The 12,614-nt window shown below is 45.0% G+C and overlaps 8 non-coding genes across 8 annotated transcripts; all 8 read right to left on the bottom strand.

Moving 5' to 3' along the window:
* Nucleotides 1–925: 925 nt before the first annotated feature.
* On the bottom strand, nucleotides 926–997 carry trnac-gca (transfer RNA cysteine (anticodon GCA)). The gene has a single exon. It is a non-coding gene; the product is annotated as a tRNA-Cys (tRNA).
* Nucleotides 998–2,453: 1,456 nt separating this feature from the next.
* trnac-gca (transfer RNA cysteine (anticodon GCA)) lies at nucleotides 2,454–2,525 on the bottom strand. The gene has a single exon. It is a non-coding gene; the product is annotated as a tRNA-Cys (tRNA).
* Nucleotides 2,526–3,981: 1,456 nt separating this feature from the next.
* Nucleotides 3,982–4,053, bottom strand: trnac-gca (transfer RNA cysteine (anticodon GCA)). The gene has a single exon. It is a non-coding gene; the product is annotated as a tRNA-Cys (tRNA).
* A 1,456-nt stretch (nucleotides 4,054–5,509) lies between these two features.
* On the bottom strand, nucleotides 5,510–5,581 carry trnac-gca (transfer RNA cysteine (anticodon GCA)). Its single transcript has one exon. It is a non-coding gene; the product is annotated as a tRNA-Cys (tRNA).
* Nucleotides 5,582–7,037: 1,456 nt separating this feature from the next.
* On the bottom strand, nucleotides 7,038–7,109 carry trnac-gca (transfer RNA cysteine (anticodon GCA)). The gene has a single exon. It is a non-coding gene; the product is annotated as a tRNA-Cys (tRNA).
* A 1,456-nt stretch (nucleotides 7,110–8,565) lies between these two features.
* On the bottom strand, nucleotides 8,566–8,637 carry trnac-gca (transfer RNA cysteine (anticodon GCA)). Its single transcript has one exon. It is a non-coding gene; the product is annotated as a tRNA-Cys (tRNA).
* A 1,456-nt stretch (nucleotides 8,638–10,093) lies between these two features.
* On the bottom strand, nucleotides 10,094–10,165 carry trnac-gca (transfer RNA cysteine (anticodon GCA)). Its single transcript has one exon. It is a non-coding gene; the product is annotated as a tRNA-Cys (tRNA).
* Nucleotides 10,166–11,622: 1,457 nt separating this feature from the next.
* On the bottom strand, nucleotides 11,623–11,694 carry trnag-gcc (transfer RNA glycine (anticodon GCC)). The gene has a single exon. It is a non-coding gene; the product is annotated as a tRNA-Gly (tRNA).
* Nucleotides 11,695–12,614: the final 920 nt, after the last annotated feature.

Here is a 12,614-nt window from a genome sequence, read left to right as displayed (position 1 = left end):
GGTGAAGAGGAAGGTATGTGTAGGTTAGATTTATTGTGATAGGATAGGAGTTCATGAGAGGGAACATGGATACAAACCAAGGACCTCTTGAGGTGCAGTCAAATGCTCCAGCCCCTCTCAGATAACAAGTGTCCCATGAGCTTCAATGCAAATTAACTAACAGATATCACCAAAAGCTTTCCGCACAAGGTCCAGCCTTTCTTCATTGGGGCACCTTTCAAGCCGAGCCAGATATTCACCCAATCCTCACAATGCCGCACTCCATGCCCACAGCCTCATTCCCGGCACAAGGTCATTAACATATGGGGGAAGGTCTCGCTGGCCTGTGCTTCAGATTAATGTCCGTCTGGGGACAAAACCCTGCTGTGCGAGAAAGAGATGGTTCGTCCACTGCCAGTGGAAAGTTTTCAAACTCAATATAAATCTCCCACTTTTCTTGGTGCACTGCTTCGCTCTGACAATGCTTCCCTAGTCTGCTTGCTCTATTCATCCACTGAGGCTCAGTGGTAGCACTCACAGTACTGAGTCAAAAGTTTGTGGGTTCAAGCTCACCCACTCTAAAGACGTGAGCACCCAACCCAGGCTAAGACTTCAGTTTCATACAGACGGAAGTGCTGCCTATTGCAGGGGCCATTTTTCAGATGATATGTGAAAATGAGGCCTTGCCTGCCTTGTCAGGTGATCATAAAAGATCTCACGGCACTAATTGAAAGTCAGCTGAGATGTCCTGGGCTGAACCAGCAAGCAAAGCAGATTGTGTTTTCATTAATCCCACTGCAGTTTGTGGGAGCTTGCTGTTTGCAACCACTTGCTCGTTGCCTCCATCACCAAAAATCCAATCGACCTCCATCACCACTTGTGATGAATAGTGCTTATGGTCACTGAGGAGCACAGAATGATTGGTTGTGCAACATGAATGACTCTGAGGGGGCATCTGGATTTGAACCAGGGACCTCTTGATCTGCAGTCAAATGCTCTACCACTGAGCTATACCCCCAGGCACAGGCTGATGTGCTTGTGTTCATCATACAATGTTGCATAGTGCAGAAAACCACAAGGTAAATGAAAAAATGGCCGAATTCAAGGAATTACAAAGTCATGCTAATCGTTGCTTTAAAAAGTCGCTCGACTTTCTTTCAAAAATGGCAAAAACATTTATGCAGTGTGAATTTTCAGCTCTTCAAAATCATCAATGATTTTCACATTGGAAATAAAATTGTTTGCAGTTGCACAAGGATCAGTACCCAGAGGACACAAATTTAAGGTGATTGACAAAAGAACAAGAGGCGACATCACAAAACATTTGCTGACAAATTGAGCTCTTGTGATCTGGAATCCACTGCCTGCACGTGTGATGGAAGCAGATTCAATAGTAACTTTCAATAGGAAATTCCTGAAAGGGATCCATCAACAGGGAAACAGAAGGGGAGTGCGATTAATTACACAGCTCTGCCAAACACACAACACAGGCAAAATGGGAAAAATGTTCGCCTTGAAAGCGATATCAATCCAGGATAATTATGGACACGGTGAAGAGGAAGGTATGTGTAGGTTAGATTTATTGTGATAGGATAGGAGTTCATGAGAGGGAACATGGATACAAACCAGGGACCTCTTGAGGTGCAGTCAAATGCTCCAGCCCCTCTCAGATAACAAGTGTCCCATGAGCTTCAGTGCAAATTAACTAACAGATATCACCATGAGCTTTCCGCACAAGGTCCAGCCTTTCTTCATTGGGGTACCTTTCAAGCCGAGCCAGATATTCACCCAATCCTCACAATGCCGCACTCCATGCCCACAGCCTCATTCCCGGCACAAGGTCATTAACATATGGGGGAAGGTCTCGCTGGCCTGTGCTTCAGATTAATGCCCGTCTGGGGACAAAACCCTGCTGTGCGAGAAAGAGATGGTTCGTCCACTGCCAGTGGAAAGTTTTCAAACTCAATATAAATCTCCCACTTTTCTTGGTGCACTGCTTCGCTCTGACAATGCTTCCCTAGTCTGCTTGCTCTATTCATCCACTGAGGCTCAGTGGTAGCACTCACAGTACTGAGTCAAAAGTTTGTGGGTTCAAGCTCACCCACTCTAAAGACGTGAGCACCCAACCCAGGCTAAGACTTCAGTTTCATACAGACGGAAGTGCTGCCTATTGCAGGGGCCATTTTTCAGATGATATGTGAAAATGAGGCCTTGCCTGCCTTGTCAGGTGATCATAAAAGATCTCACGGCACTAATTGAAGGTCAGCTGAGATGTCCTGGGCTGAACCAGCAAGCAAAGCAGATTGTGTTTTCATTAATCCCACTGCAGTTTGTGGGAGCTTGCTGTTTGCAACCACTTGCTCGTTGCCTCCATCACCAAAAATCCAATCGACCTCCATCACCACTTGTGGTGAATAGTGCTTATGGTCACTGAGGAGCACAGAATCATTGGTTGTGCAACATGAATGACTCTGAGGGGGCATCTGGATTTGAACCAGGGACCTCTTGATCTGCAGTCAAATGCTCTACTACTGAGCTATACCCCCAGGCACAGGCTAATGTGCTTGTGTTCATCATACAATGTTGCATAGTGCAGAAAACCACAAGGTAAATGAAAAAATGGCCGAATTCAAGGAATTACAAAGTCATGCTAATCGTTGCTTTAAAAAGTCGCTCGACTTTCTTTCAAAAATGGCAAAAACATTTATGCAGTGTGAATTTTCAGCTCTTCAAAATCATCAATGATTTTCACATTGGAAATAAAATTGTTTGCAGTTGCACAAGGATCAGTAACCAGAGGACACAAATTTAAGGTGATTGACAAAAGAACAAGAGGCGACATCACAAAACATTTGCTGACAAATTGAGCTCTTGTGATCTGGAATCCACTGCCTGCACGTGTGATGGAAGCAGATTCAATAGTAACTTTCAATAGGAAATTCCTGAAAGGGATCCATCAACAGGGAAACAGAAGGGGAGTGCGATTAATTACACAGCTCTGCCAAACACACAACACAGGCAAAATGGGAAAAATGTTCGCCTTGAAAGCGATATCAATCCAGGATAATTATGGACACGGTGAAGAGGAAGGTATGTGTAGGTTAGATTTATTGTGATAGGATAGGAGTTCATGAGAGGGAACATGGATACAAACCAGGGACCTCTTGAGGTGCAGTCAAATGCTCCAGCCCCTCTCAGATAACAAGTGTCCCATGAGCTTCAATGCAAATTAACTAACAGATATCACCATGAGCTTTCCGCACAAGGTCCAGCCTTTCTTCATTGGGGCACCTTTCAAGCCGAGCCAGATATTCACCCAATCCTCACAATGCCGCACTCCATGCCCACAGCCTCATTCCCGGCACAAGGTCATTAACATATGGGGGAAGGTCTCGCTGGCCTGTGCTTCAGATTAATGCCCGTCTGGGGACAAAACCCTGCTGTGCGAGAAAGAGATGGTTCGTCCACTGCTAGTGGAATGTTTTCAAACTCAATATAAATCTCCCACTTTTCTTGGTGCACTGCTTCGCTCTGACAATGCTTCCCTACTCTGCTTGCTCTATTCATCCACTGAGGCTCAGTGGTAGCACTCACAGTACTGAGTCAAAAGTTTGTGGGTTCAAGCTCACCCACTCTAAAGACGTGAGCACCCAACCCAGGCTAAGACTTCAGTTTCATACAGACGGAAGTGCTGCCTATTGCAGGGGCCATTTGTCAGATGATATGTGAAAATGAGGCCTTGCCTGCCTTGTCAGGTGATCATAAAAGATCTCACGGCACTAATTGAAGGTCAGCTGAGATGTCCTGGGCTGAACCAGCAAGCAAAGCAGATTGTGTTTTCATTAATCCCACTGCAGTTTGTGGGAGCTTGCTGTTTGCAACCACTTGCTCGTTGCCTCCATCACCAAAAATCCAATCGACCTCCATCACCACTTGTGGTGAGTAGTGCTTATGGTCACTGAGGTGCACAGAATGATTGAATGTGCAACATGAATGACTCTGAGGGGGCATCTGGATTTGAACCAGGGACCTCTTGATCTGCAGTCAAATGCTCTACCACTGAGCTATACCCCCAGGCACAGGCTAATGTGCTTGTGTTCATCATACAATGTTGCATAGTGCAGAAAACCACAAGGTAAATGAAAAAATGGCCGAATTCAAGGAATTACAAAGTCATGCTAATCGTTGCTTTAAAAAGTCGCTCGACTTTCTTTCAAAAATGGCAAAAACATTTATGCAGTGTGAATTTTCAGCTCTTCAAAATCATCAATGATTTTCACATTGGAAATAAAATTGTTTGCAGTTGCACAAGGATCAGTAACCAGAGGACACAAATTTAAGGTGATTGACAAAAGAACAAGAGGCGACATCACAAAACATTTGCTGACAAATTGAGCTCTTGTGATCTGGAATCCACTGCCTGCACGTGTGATGGAAGCAGATTCAATAGTAACTTTCAATAGGAAATTCCTGAAAGGGATCCATCAACAGGGAAACAGAAGGGGAGTGCGATTAATTACACAGCTCTGCCAAACACACAACACAGGCAAAATGGGAAAAATGTTCGCCTTGAAAGCGATATCAATCCAGGATAATTATGGACACGGTGAAGAGGAAGGTATGTGTAGGTTAGATTTATTGTGATAGGATAGGAGTTCATGAGAGGGAACATGGATACAAACCAGGGACCTCTTGAGGTGCAGTCAAATGCTCCAGCCCCTCTCAGATAACAAGTGTCCCATGAGCTTCAATGCAAATTAACTAACAGATATCACCATGAGCTTTCCGCACAAGGTCCAGCCTTTCTTCATTGGGGCACCTTTCAAGCCGAGCCAGATATTCACCCAATCCTCACAATGCCGCACTCCATGCCCACAGCCTCATTCCCGGCACAAGGTCATTAACATATGGGGGAAGGTCTCGCTGGCCTGTGCTTCAGATTAATGCCCGTCTGGGGACAAAACCCTGCTGTGCGAGAAAGAGATGGTTCGTCCACTGCTAGTGGAATGTTTTCAAACTCAATATAAATCTCCCACTTTTCTTGGTGCACTGCTTCGCTCTGACAATGCTTCCCTACTCTGCTTGCTCTATTCATCCACTGAGGCTCAGTGGTAGCACTCACAGTACTGAGTCAAAAGTTTGTGGGTTCAAGCTCACCCACTCTAAAGACGTGAGCACCCAACCCAGGCTAAGACTTCAGTTTCATACAGACGGAAGTGCTGCCTATTGCAGGGGCCATTTGTCAGATGATATGTGAAAATGAGGCCTTGCCTGCCTTGTCAGGTGATCATAAAAGATCTCACGGCACTAATTGAAGGTCAGCTGAGATGTCCTGGGCTGAACCAGCAAGCAAAGCAGATTGTGTTTTCATTAATCCCACTGCAGTTTGTGGGAGCTTGCTGTTTGCAACCACTTGCTCGTTGCCTCCATCACCAAAAATCCAATCGACCTCCATCACCACTTGTGGTGAGTAGTGCTTATGGTCACTGAGGTGCACAGAATGATTGAATGTGCAACATGAATGACTCTGAGGGGGCATCTGGATTTGAACCAGGGACCTCTTGATCTGCAGTCAAATGCTCTACCACTGAGCTATACCCCCAGGCACAGGCTAATGTGCTTGTGTTCATCATACAATGTTGCATAGTGCAGAAAACCACAAGGTAAATGAAAAAATGGCCGAATTCAAGGAATTACAAAGTCATGCTAATCGTTGCTTTAAAAAGTCGCTCGACTTTCTTTCAAAAATGGCAAAAACATTTATGCAGTGTGAATTTTCAGCTCTTCAAAATCATCAATGATTTTCACATTGGAAATAAAATTGTTTGCAGTTGCACAAGGATCAGTAACCAGAGGACACAAATTTAAGGTGATTGACAAAAGAACAAGAGGCGACATCACAAAACATTTGCTGACAAATTGAGCTCTTGTGATCTGGAATCCACTGCCTGCACGTGTGATGGAAGCAGATTCAATAGTAACTTTCAATAGGAAATTCCTGAAAGGGATCCATCAACAGGGAAACAGAAGGGGAGTGCGATTAATTACACAGCTCTGCCAAACACACAACACAGGCAAAATGGGAAAAATGTTCGCCTTGAAAGCGATATCAATCCAGGATAATTATGGACACGGTGAAGAGGAAGGTATGTGTAGGTTAGATTTATTGTGATAGGATAGGAGTTCATGAGAGGGAACATGGATACAAACCAAGGACCTCTTGAGGTGCAGTCAAATGCTCCAGCCCCTCTCAGATAACAAGTGTCCCATGAGCTTCAATGCAAATTAACTAACAGATATCACCAAAAGCTTTCCGCACAAGGTCCAGCCTTTCTTCATTGGGGCACCTTTCAAGCCGAGCCAGATATTCACCCAATCCTCACAATGCCGCACTCCATGCCCACAGCCTCATTCCCGGCACAAGGTCATTAACATATGGGGGAAGGTCTCGCTGGCCTGTGCTTCAGATTAATGCCCGTCTGGGGACAAAACCCTGCTGTGCGAGAAAGAGATGGTTCGTCCACTGCCAGTGGAAAGTTTTCAAACTCAATATAAATCTCCCACTTTTCTTGGTGCACTGCTTCGCTCTGACAATGCTTCCCTACTCTGCTTGCTCTATTCATCCACTGAGGCTCAGTGGTAGCACTCACAGTACTGAGTCAAAAGTTTGTGGGTTCAAGCTCACCCACTCTAAAGACGTGAGCACCCAACCCAGGCTAAGACTTCAGTTTCATACAGACGGAAGTGCTGCCTATTGCAGGGGCCATTTTTCAGATGATATGTGAAAATGAGGCCTTGCCTGCCTTGTCAGGTGATCATAAAAGATCTCACGGCACTAATTGAAGGTCAGCTGAGATGTCCTGGGCTGAACCAGCAAGCAAAGCAGATTGTGTTTTCATTAATCCCACTGCAGTTTGTGGGAGCTTGCTGTTTGCAACCACTTGCTCGTTGCCTCCATCACCAAAAATCCAATCGACCTCCATCACCACTTGTGATGAATAGTGCTTATGGTCACTGAGGTGCACAGAATGATTGAATGTGCAACATGAATGACTCTGAGGGGGCATCTGGATTTGAACCAGGGACCTCTTGATCTGCAGTCAAATGCTCTACCACTGAGCTATACCCCCAGGCACAGGCTAATGTGCTTGTGTTCATCATACAATGTTGCATAGTGCAGAAAACCACAAGGTAAATGAAAAAATGGCCGAATTCAAGGAATTACAAAGTCATGCTAATCGTTGCTTTAAAAAGTCGCTCGACTTTCTTTCAAAAATGGCAAAAACATTTATGCAGTGTGAATTTTCAGCTCTTCAAAATCATCAATGATTTTCACATTGGAAATAAAATTGTTTGCAGTTGCACAAGGATCAGTAACCAGAGGACACAAATTTAAGGTGATTGACAAAAGAACAAGAGGCGACATCACAAAACATTTGCTGACAAATTGAGCTCTTGTGATCTGGAATCCACTGCCTGCACGTGTGATGGAAGCAGATTCAATAGTAACTTTCAATAGGAAATTCCTGAAAGGGATCCATCAACAGGGAAACAGAAGGGGAGTGCGATTAATTACACAGCTCTGCCAAACACACAACACAGGCAAAATGGGAAAAATGTTCGCCTTGAAAGCGATATCAATCCAGGATAATTATGGACACGGTGAAGAGGAAGGTATGTGTAGGTTAGATTTATTGTGATAGGATAGGAGTTCATGAGAGGGAACATGGATACAAACCAGGGACCTCTTGAGGTGCAGTCAAATGCTCCAGCCCCTCTCAGATAACAAGTGTCCCATGAGCTTCAATGCAAATTAACTAACAGATATCACCATGAGCTTTCCGCACAAGGTCCAGCCTTTCTTCATTGGGGCACCTTTCAAGCCGAGCCAGATATTCACCCAATCCTCACAATGCCGCACTCCATGCCCACAGCCTCATTCCCGGCACAAGGTCATTAACATATGGGGGAAGGTCTCGCTGGCCTGTGCTTCAGATTAATGCCCGTCTGGGGACAAAACCCTGCTGTGCGAGAAAGAGATGGTTCGTCCACTGCTAGTGGAATGTTTTCAAACTCAATATAAATCTCCCACTTTTCTTGGTGCACTGCTTCGCTCTGACAATGCTTCCCTACTCTGCTTGCTCTATTCATCCACTGAGGCTCAGTGGTAGCACTCACAGTACTGAGTCAAAAGTTTGTGGGTTCAAGCTCACCCACTCTAAAGACGTGAGCACCCAACCCAGGCTAAGACTTCAGTTTCATACAGACGGAAGTGCTGCCTATTGCAGGGGCCATTTGTCAGATGATATGTGAAAATGAGGCCTTGCCTGCCTTGTCAGGTGATCATAAAAGATCTCACGGCACTAATTGAAGGTCAGCTGAGATGTCCTGGGCTGAACCAGCAAGCAAAGCAGATTGTGTTTTCATTAATCCCACTGCAGTTTGTGGGAGCTTGCTGTTTGCAACCACTTGCTCGTTGCCTCCATCACCAAAAATCCAATCGACCTCCATCACCACTTGTGGTGAGTAGTGCTTATGGTCACTGAGGTGCACAGAATGATTGAATGTGCAACATGAATGACTCTGAGGGGGCATCTGGATTTGAACCAGGGACCTCTTGATCTGCAGTCAAATGCTCTACCACTGAGCTATACCCCCAGGCACAGGCTAATGTGCTTGTGTTCATCATACAATGTTGCATAGTGCAGAAAACCACAAGGTAAATGAAAAAATGGCCGAATTCAAGGAATTACAAAGTCATGCTAATCGTTGCTTTAAAAAGTCGCTCGACTTTCTTTCAAAAATGGCAAAAACATTTATGCAGTGTGAATTTTCAGCTCTTCAAAATCATCAATGATTTTCACATTGGAAATAAAATTGTTTGCAGTTGCACAAGGATCAGTAACCAGAGGACACAAATTTAAGGTGATTGACAAAAGAACAAGAGGCGACATCACAAAACATTTGCTGACAAATTGAGCTCTTGTGATCTGGAATCCACTGCCTGCACGTGTGATGGAAGCAGATTCAATAGTAACTTTCAATAGGAAATTCCTGAAAGGGATCCATCAACAGGGAAACAGAAGGGGAGTGCGATTAATTACACAGCTCTGCCAAACACACAACACAGGCAAAATGGGAAAAATGTTCGCCTTGAAAGCGATATCAATCCAGGATAATTATGGACACGGTGAAGAGGAAGGTATGTGTAGGTTAGATTTATTGTGATAGGATAGGAGTTCATGAGAGGGAACATGGATACAAACCAAGGACCTCTTGAGGTGCAGTCAAATGCTCCAGCCCCTCTCAGATAACAAGTGTCCCATGAGCTTCAATGCAAATTAACTAACAGATATCACCAAAAGCTTTCCGCACAAGGTCCAGCCTTTCTTCATTGGGGCACCTTTCAAGCCGAGCCAGATATTCACCCAATCCTCACAATGCCGCACTCCATGCCCACAGCCTCATTCCCGGCACAAGGTCATTAACATATGGGGGAAGGTCTCGCTGGCCTGTGCTTCAGATTAATGCCCGTCTGGGGACAAAACCCTGCTGTGCGAGAAAGAGATGGTTCGTCCACTGCCAGTGGAAAGTTTTCAAACTCAATATAAATCTCCCACTTTTCTTGGTGCACTGCTTCGCTCTGACAATGCTTCCCTACTCTGCTTGCTCTATTCATCCACTGAGGCTCAGTGGTAGCACTCACAGTACTGAGTCAAAAGTTTGTGGGTTCAAGCTCACCCACTCTAAAGACGTGAGCACCCAACCCAGGCTAAGACTTCAGTTTCATACAGACGGAAGTGCTGCCTATTGCAGGGGCCATTTTTCAGATGATATGTGAAAATGAGGCCTTGCCTGCCTTGTCAGGTGATCATAAAAGATCTCACGGCACTAATTGAAGGTCAGCTGAGATGTCCTGGGCTGAACCAGCAAGCAAAGCAGATTGTGTTTTCATTAATCCCACTGCAGTTTGTGGGAGCTTGCTGTTTGCAACCACTTGCTCGTTGCCTCCATCACCAAAAATCCAATCGACCTCCATCACCACTTGTGATGAATAGTGCTTATGGTCACTGAGGAGCACAGAATGATTGGTTGTGCAACATGAATGACTCTGAGGGGGCATCTGGATTTGAACCAGGGACCTCTTGATCTGCAGTCAAATGCTCTACCACTGAGCTATACCCCCAGGCACAGGCTAATGTGCTTGTGTTCATCATACAATGTTGCATAGTGCAGAAAACCACAAGGTAAATGAAAAAATGGCCGAATTCAAGGAATTACAAAGTCATGCTAATCGTTGCTTTAAAAAGTCGCTCGACTTTCTTTCAAAAATGGCAAAAACATTTATGCAGTGTGAATTTTCAGCTCTTCAAAATCATCAATGATTTTCACATTGGAAATAAAATTGTTTGCAGTTGCACAAGGATCAGTACCCAGAGGACACAAATTTAAGGTGATTGACAAAAGAACAAGAGGCGACATCACAAAACATTTGCTGACAAATTGAGCTCTTGTGATCTGGAATCCACTGCCTGCACGTGTGATGGAAGCAGATTCAATAGTAACTTTCAATAGGAAATTCCTGAAAGGGATCCATCAACAGGGAAACAGAAGGGGAGTGCGATTAATTACACAGCTCTGCCAAACACACAACACAGGCAAAATGGGAAAAATGTTCGCCTTGAAAGCGATATCAATCCAGGATAATTATGGACACGGTGAAGAGGAAGGTATGTGTAGGTTAGATTTATTGTGATAGGATAGGAGTTCATGAGAGGGAACATGGATACAAACCAGGGACCTCTTGAGGTGCAGTCAAATGCTCCAGCCCCTCTCAGATAACAAGTGTCCCATGAGCTTCAGTGCAAATTAACTAACAGATATCACCATGAGCTTTCCGCACAAGGTCCAGCCTTTCTTCATTGGGGTACCTTTCAAGCCGAGCCAGATATTCACCCAATCCTCACAATGCCGCACTCCATGCCCACAGCCTCATTCCCGGCACAAGGTCATTAACATATGGGGGAAGGTCTCGCTGGCCTGTGCTTCAGATTAATGCCCGTCTGGGGACAAAACCCTGCTGTGCGAGAAAGAGATGGTTCGTCCACTGCCAGTGGAAAGTTTTCAAACTCAATATAAATCTCCCACTTTTCTTGGTGCACTGCTTCGCTCTGACAATGCGTCCCTAGTCTGCTTGCTCTATTCATCCACTCAGGCTCAGTGGTAGCACTCACAGTACTGAGTCAAAAGTTTGTGGGTTCAAGCTCACCCACTCTAAAGATGTGAGCACCCAACCCAGGCTAAGACTTCAGTTTCATACAGACGGAAGTGCTGCCTATTGCAGGGGCCATTTTTCAGATGATATGTGAAAATGAGGCCTTGCCTGCCTTGTCAGGTGATCATAAAAGATCTCACGGCACTAATTGAAGGTCAGCTGGGCTGAACCAGCAAGCAAAGCAGATTGTGTTTTCATTAATCCCACTGCAGTTTGTGGGAGCTTGCTGTTTGCAACCACTTGCTCGCTGCCTCCATCACCCAAAAATCCAATCGACCTCCATCACCACAAGGATTCACTTGTGGTGAATAGTGCTTATGGTCACTGAGGAGCACAGAATGATTAGTAGTGCAACATGAATGATTCTGAGGGGGCATCTGGATTTAAACTAGAGACCGCTTGATCGGCAGTCAAATGCTCTACCACTGAGCTATACCCCCAGGCACAGGCTAAGGTGCTTGTGTTCATGATACAATGTTGCATAGTGCAGAAAACCACAAGGTAAATGAAAAAATGGCCGAATTCAAGGAATTACAAAGTCATGCTAATCGTTGCTTTAAAAAGTCCCTCGCCCTTCTTTCAAAAATGGCAAAAACATTTATGCAGTGTGAATTTTCAGCTCTTCAAAATCATCAATGATTTTCACATTGGAAATAAAATTGTTTGCAGTTGCACAAGGATCAGTAACCAGAGGACACAAATTTAAGGTGATTGACAAAAGAACAAGAGGCGACATCACAAAACATTTGCTGACAAAGTGAGCTCTTGTGATCTGGAATCCACTGCCTGCACGTGTGATGGAAGCAGATTCAATAGTAACTTTCAATAGGAAATTCCTGAAAGGGATCCATCAACAGGGAAACAGAATTGGAGTGCGATTAATTACACAGCTCTGCCAAACACACAACACAGGCAAAATGGGAAAAATGTTCGCCTTGAAAGCGATATCAATCCAGGATAATTATGAACACGGTGAAGAGGAAGGTATGTGTAGGTTAGATTTATTGTGATAGGATAGGAGTTCATGAGAGGGAACATGGATACAAACCAGGGACCTCTTGAGGTGCAGTCAAATGCTCCAGCCCCTCTCAGATAACAAGTGTCCCATGAGCTTCAAAAGCAAATTAACTAACAGATATCACCATGAGCTTTCCGCACAAGGTCCAGCCTTTCTTCATTGGGGCACCTTTCAAGCCGAGCCAGATATTCACCCATTCCTCACAATGCCGCAATCCATGCCCACAGCCTCATTCCCGGCACGAGGTCATTAACATATGGGGGATGGTCTCGCTGGCCTGTGCTTCAGATTAATGCCCGTCTGGGGACAAAACCCTGCTGTGCGAGAAAGAGGTGGTTCGTC

Source organism: Pristiophorus japonicus, chromosome 21, assembly GCF_044704955.1.
Source record: "Pristiophorus japonicus isolate sPriJap1 chromosome 21, sPriJap1.hap1, whole genome shotgun sequence".
In the NCBI taxonomy this organism is placed as follows: domain Eukaryota; kingdom Metazoa; phylum Chordata; class Chondrichthyes; family Pristiophoridae; genus Pristiophorus; species Pristiophorus japonicus.
Note: the sequence above shows the minus strand (reverse complement) of the source record. Positions and strands in the feature narration are given on the sequence as shown.